Source organism: Myotis brandtii, unplaced genomic scaffold (genome assembly GCF_000412655.1).
Source record: "Myotis brandtii unplaced genomic scaffold, ASM41265v1 scaffold959, whole genome shotgun sequence".
In the NCBI taxonomy this organism is placed as follows: domain Eukaryota; kingdom Metazoa; phylum Chordata; class Mammalia; order Chiroptera; family Vespertilionidae; genus Myotis; species Myotis brandtii.
In genome coordinates, this window is record NW_005371966.1 from 246,560 (window position 1) to 253,452 (window position 6,893).

The window sequence follows — 6,893 nt, forward strand, 5'->3', positions numbered from 1 at the left end:
AGCAGCGGTTCTCAACCTGTGGGTCGTGACCCCTTTGGGGGTCGAACGACCCTTTCACAGGGGTCGCCTAAGACCATTGGAAAACACATATATAATTACATATTGTTTTTGTGATTAATCACTATGCTTTAATTATGTTCAATTTGTAACAATGAAAATACATCCTGCATATCAGATATTTACATTATGATTCATAACAGTAGCAAAATTACAGTTATGAAGTAGCAACGAAAATAATTTTATGGTTGGGGGTTACCACAACATGAGGAACTGTATTAAAGGGTCGCGGCATTAGGAAGGTTGAGAACCACTGGCTTAGAAGCATGCAAATAAAACTTACTATGATCTTCTTTAGAAACACTGCATACCAATTCTACCACAATTTCTTCCCATGTAAGATCATTTTTATTCCTGACTTCATATTGCAAGTCTGGGAATGTTTCCCTGAGGTTTGCTGCATCTACATCTGTACCATACCGAGATGCCATTCCAGCCAGTACTTTATGAAAGTTCTTATTATTGACTAGAGGCCCAGGGAATAAAATTCGTGCACTCGTGGGGGGGGGGGTCCCCTCAGCCAAGCCTGTGCCCTCTTGCAGTCCGGGAGCTCTTGGGAGAGCAGGCCTAAGCCGGCTGTTGGACAACCTTAGTGCTGCTGCAGAGGCAGGGAAGATTCCTGCCACCTCCGCTGTGCTCGCCAGCCATGAGCCTGGCTTCTGGCTGAGCGGCGCTCCCCCTGTGGGAGCTCACTGACCCCAGGGGGCAGCTCCTGCATTGAGCGCCTGCCTCCTGGTGGTCAGTGTGTGTCATAGTGAGCGGTCATTCCGCCGCCGGGCTGAAACCGGCTCTCCGACATCCCCTAAGGCATCCCAGATTGCAAGAGGGTGCAGGCCAGGCTGAGAGACCCCACCAGTGCACGATCGGAGCTGGGGAGGGAAGTGGGAGGTTGGCCAGCTGGGGAGGGACCACAGGAGGGCTCATTCCCGATTGGCCGGACCCCAGCAGCAAGCTAACCTACTGGTCGGAGCATTTGCCCCCTGGTGGTCAGTGCATGTCATAGCGACCGGTCGACCGTTTGACTGTCTGCCCCCTGGTGCTCAGTGCACGTCATAGCGAGAAGTTGAGTGGCCTTAGCATATCATTAGCATATTATGCTTTGATTGGTTGACGGCCAACTGGATGACTGGACACTTAGCATATTAGGCTTTTATTATATAGGATGATTATACATAAACCCATTTCAGAATGACCCATTTTGTAACTATTGAGCAAGGATATTCCAGAGTCCATTGATTTCCTTTTTTTTTATTTTTTAATCCTCCTGGGAGGATATTTTTCCATTGATTCTTCAGAGAGAATAGAAGAGAGAGGGAAAGACAGAGAGAATTATCAATATGAGAGAAACACATCAATTGGTTGCCTTCTTCCTGCACAAGCCCTGACCAGGGCCCAGGCTGGGGAGGAGTCTGCCTGAAACCGAGGTACATGACCTTGACCTGGAATCAAACCCAGGATCCTTCGGTCCGCAGGCCAACACTCTATCCTAAGCCAAACCAGCTAGGGCTATTGATTTGCTTTCATGTAAGAGCTTTATTTCTGAATTTTTTTTTCTTTCTTCAGCAACTTCATATTTCTGAATTTTTAATGGATTTTGAATCCACTGAGTTGTAAGTGCTCTCCATGGATACTTTGTTAATGCACAGCCTCCACACAGCGGCCACCTGCTCACCTCACACTGAGCCAGCTTTTTTTCTGCAGGATCCTCAGACCATATGTTGAGCTCTGGAGCAGGCACTGCCTCTGCTCAAAATGTTTAACTTCTTCACAGGCAAAACCAGCAAGTCTAGTCTTTTAAGACAAAAGACAGGCTCGGCCTGCGTGGCTCAGTGGTTGAGCGTTGACCTACGAACTGGGAGGTCAAGGTTCAGTCAGCAGGTTATTGGCTTGATCCCCAGTGTGGGGTGTGCAGGAGGCAGCCAATCAATAATTCTCATCATGATGTTTCTAGCTCTCTCTTCCTCTCCCTTCCTCTCTGAAATCAATAAAAAAATATTTTTTTAAAAAAGACAGTCTGAGGAAAAATATTTTTTCTCAGATATGCCTCAAGTTTATTGAAGATGCCCTATACACACATTTGCTACTAAAAATTGAAATAGTACATCAAAAAATGTGTTAAAATTTAAAATGAGTACAAGAATACGGTGTATGCCTAAAATGACCCCATGTCATAATTCTCAATACCAGAAGGACCTGGATGTGATAGGCAATGACAACAGTCACAATCAAATACAGGTTCATTCCTATTCTCCCTGCGGTTTTAAAAAGCCTCATTCCTTCTCCTCAGCCATATTGGAAACAGTTCCTTGAGGTCTCTTTTTTAAAATATTTTTATTGATTTCAGAGAGGAAGGGAGAGGGAGAGAGAAACACAGAAACATCAATGATGAGAGAGAATCACTGATCAGCTGCCTCCTGCACACCCCCCACTGGGGATCGAGCCCACAACCCAGGCATGTGCCCTTGACCGGAATTGAACCCAGGACTCTTCAGTCCGCAGGCCAATGCTCTATCCACTGAGCCAAACCAGCTAGGGCTTGAGGTCTCTTTTAAGACTTGCCATTGTCCTCACTCCATGTTTCCTCCTGTAGACCAGTCCATGACTCCTTCCCACTATATACCCTGTTAATTCTTCTTCTCTGTCCTGCTGTTGGGATGAATGTTTTTGTGGATGGGAAGAGAATTTGATACTAGGGTTGAGAGTCAAGTTACTAAGGTTCTTTGCTAGTGCTTCTGAGACAGCTTGAGTGTCAGCTGAATACTGTATCCTTCATCGGACATCTGAGAAAATGATCCAGTGGAGGGTGCATTAAGCTTCGTTGGTGAATCCATTGCAAGTCTAGTCACAGCCTGAAGTTCTCCTAGAACCCGTCTGCAAAGAGTTCAAGCTGAAGGTGATGCTCAAAACTCACAAGTTGCTACAAAGTAGTCTGGAAAGAACAACAATGAAATGTGAGGAGCCCTGCCCGGTTTGGCCCAGTGGATAGAGCGTCGGCCTGTGGACTGAGGGGTCCCGGGTTCGATTCTGGTCGGGGGCATGTATCTTGGTTGCGGGCACATCCCCAGTTGGGGTGTGCAGGAGGCAGCTGATCGATGTTTCTCTCTCATCGATGTTTCTGGCTCTGGGTGTGCAGGCAGCTGATCGATGTTTCTCTCTCATCGATGTTTCTGGCTCTCTGTCCCTCTCCCTTCCTCTCTGTAAAAAATCAATAAAAAATATTTAAAAAAAAGAAATGTGGGGAAAGAGCTAAGCTAAATAATCTGAGGAAAAATATTTGCAACATATAGAACAAAGAACTAATATCCCTAGCGTATGACAGGTAGGGTCTTTTGGGGAAACACTTATGTAGTGTCTATTAACATGTTCGCTCAAGCCGGTTTGGCTCAGTGGATAGAGCATGGGCCCATGGACTGAAGGGTTCCAGGTTCCATTCTGGTCAAGGGCACGTACCTCAGTTGCAGGCTCTATCCCCAGCACGGGGTCAGGATGGGTGTGGGAGGCAACCAATTGATGTGTCTCTCTCACATTGATGTTTCTGTCTCTCCCCAGCCCTTCCACTCTGAAAATCAATGGGAAAATATCCTCCAATGAGGATTAACAACAACAACAACAAAAAAAACATGTTAAAAAACAAACAAACATGTTAAATGCCCATAGATCAATTCTACTTAGTGGAAATTATCCTAGAGGGAGATTGACACATGTTCAAAGCTGGTGGTTGCAGCATTAATGTGAATAGCAAAACAAGAGAGAAAATGTGACAGTACATCAATTGGGATTCATTATGTAAATTACAGTACATGTATTTTATCAAAGACCAAGCAGCCAGAGAAGAAGTGAGCTAGACATTTGTGTACTAACATGGAAAGATCTCAAAGATATATTACCAAGTAAAAGAAAATCACAGCCCTATCCGGTTTGGCTCAGTGGATAGAGCGTCAGCCTGCAGACTCAAGGGTCCCAGGTTCAATTCCAGTCAAGGGCATGTACCTTGGTTTCAGGCACATCCCCAGTAGGGGATGTACAGGAGGCAGCTGATCAATGTTTCCCTCTCATCGATGTTTCTAACTCTCTATCCCTCTCCCTTCCTCTCTGTAAAAAATCAATAAAATATATTTAAAAAAAAGAAATGTGGGGAAAGAGCTAAGCTAAATAATCTGAGGAAAAATATTTGCAACATATAGAACAAAGAACTAATATCCCTAGCGTATGACAGGTAGGGTCTTTTGGGGAAACACTTATGTAGTGTCTATTAACATGTTCGCTCAAGCCGGTTTGGCTCAGTGGATAGAGCATGGGCCCATGGACTGAAGGGTTCCAGGTTCCATTCTGGTCAAGGGCACGTACCTCACAATCCAATGTATAAAGTGTATGTTTTTAAAAAACATTTTTATTGATTTTAGAAAGGGAGAGGGAGAGAGAGATAGAAACATCAATGATGAGGGAGAATCATTGATTGGCTGCCTGCTGCACGCCCCATACTGGGGATCAAGCCCGCAACCCAGGCATGTGCCCTGACCAGGAATCAAACTGTGACCTCCTGGTTCATAGGTTGTCACTCAACCACTGAACCAAGCTGGGTGGGCTAAAGTGTATGTTTTTAAAACTGAATAACTATGTTGGTGATTACATAGAAAAATGTAGTTAGAAAAGAAAATTGTTAACAATCTTGCTTTAAAAAATGTTGCTTAAAATAATGTTTTGTAAAACAAAATTTGATTACATATTTTAAAAGTGTGCAGGGTGGTAATGTAAAAATGGTATAGCCACTGTGGAAGGCAACTCAGCTGTTTCTTTTTTGTTTTTAATATATTTGTATTGATTTCACAAAGAAAGGGAGAGGGAAAGAGGGGGAGAAACATCAATGATGAGAAAGAATCATTAATCATTGATCAGCTGCCGCCTGCACGCCCCTAATGGGATGGAGCCTGCAACCAGGGCATGTGCCCTTGACCAGAATCGAACCCAGGACCCTTCGGTCCACAGGCTGACGCTCTAGTCACTGAGACAAACAAGCCAGGGCTCAGCTGTTTCTTTTTTTTTTTTTTAATATATTTTATTGATTTTTTACAGAGAGGAAGGGAGAGGGATAGAGAGTTAGAAACATCGATGAGAGAGAAACATGGATCAGCTGCCTCCTGCACACCCCCTACTGGGGATGTGCCTGCAACCAAGGTACATGCCCTTGACCGGAATCGAACCTGGGACTCTTCAGTCCGAAGGCCGATGCTCTATCCACTGAGCCAAACCCGTCAGGGCCTCAGCTGTTTCTTTTAAAGCTAAACATCCATCTCCACAGGACCCAGCCATTGCACGCTTGGGCACTTGGCCAAAGAAATGGAAACTTGTAATCACAGGAAAACCTGTGCTCCAATGTTCATAGCGGGTTGTTTGTAGAAGCCAAAGACTGGGAACAAGCAACGCCTCCCTCAGGGGGTGAATGCTGGAAGGAACAGTGGATGATCCACACCGAGGACTACAGCCAGCAACACAAAGGAAAAACTATAATACATGCAACAGCGAGGCCGGACCTCCAGGGCACCGCGCCAGTGGAAAAGGGCTCAGCCCGTTACACACTGCATACTTCCTTATGTAACGGCCTGCAAATGACAAAACTGCAGGGATAAGAATAGAATACTGGCCCTGAGCGGTTTGGCTCAGTGGATAGAGCCTGGGGCCGTGGACTGAAAAGTCCTGGGTTCGATTCTGGTCGAGGGCATGTACCTTGGTTGCAGGTTCGATCACCAGTAGGGGGCGTGCATGAGGCAGCTGATCGATGTTTCCTCTCATGGATGTTTCTATCCCTCTCCCTCCCTGTAAAAAAAAAATCAATAAAAAATATTTTTTAAAAAAGAAGAAAGAAAATAGAATAATGGTTGCGTGGGTTGGCGGGAGGAGGGGAGAGGCTGTGGCTAGGAAAGGTCAACCGGAGGGATCCCTGTGCGGGAACAGGCTGGACACTGATGGCAGTGGCGGCCACTTGAATCTACACGTGATGAAAGTGCACCGCGCTATGCGTGTGTCCGCGTGCGCACACACACGGGAGTAACCCCGAGCAGCTCTCGGCTGGCACCAGTGCCATTTCCTGGCGTGCGACTGTACTAAGTGCAAAGGATGTGGACACTAGGGAACTGCGGGAGGGGCCCGGCATCTTAAATATTTCTATGTAACTTCCTGTGAACTTAATTACTTCAAAATACATGATCACACCAAAAGTACACAAGCAGACTAGCGTACAGACAGGGCGACTCCCGCAGCTCTGCGTGGAGAGTCGCTGCAGTCCCCGCGGGATCTCTAGGTCCCCACTGTTCAGAGCTGGCCCGGCCCACGCCCAAGACAAGCGCTCCCGAAGGCGGAGCCTAGAGGGGCGTCCCTAGAGAACGCCTAGCTTTGATTGGTCAAAGAAGTGTCTGTCAGCTTCCTTTGACGGTCTGAGGGCGGGTCTTGTCAGAAGACGCGCTTTTTCATTGGCTAATCTTTCCGGAAAAGGAGGCAGGAAAGCAGAGCTCAGCTACCTATGGGGCGGAGTTTCCGGTGGCGTGCTGAGATGATTTGAGAAGACCGCAGACGCGCTCAGGGCGGGGCCCCACGCGCGAGGACCACGCCCTGGTCACCAGTCTCTGTCTTCCCGCCCTCCGGGTGCTGGGCTGGGCCAGAGTCCTGAGGATGTCTACCCTTACCCCAGAAAGAAGAAACGACTGAGTCCAGGCCTCGGGAGATTCTGAGATCTCAGTCGGGCGGCCATCCCCGGCTCCCCGCAGGACTTCCCCCACCTTCCTGAGGGTGCCTGGCCCTCCCGATGGCCAGAGACAGTGTACTGGGGTCCGGAGGGGACT

At 47.1% G+C, this 6,893-nt stretch overlaps 1 pseudogene; it reads right to left on the reverse strand.

The window, feature by feature from the left end:
• The window catches only part of LOC102243351, a 4,458-nt pseudogene extending 2,776 nt beyond the window's left edge, over positions 1-1,682 (reverse strand).
• Positions 1,683-6,893: the final 5,211 nt, after the last annotated feature.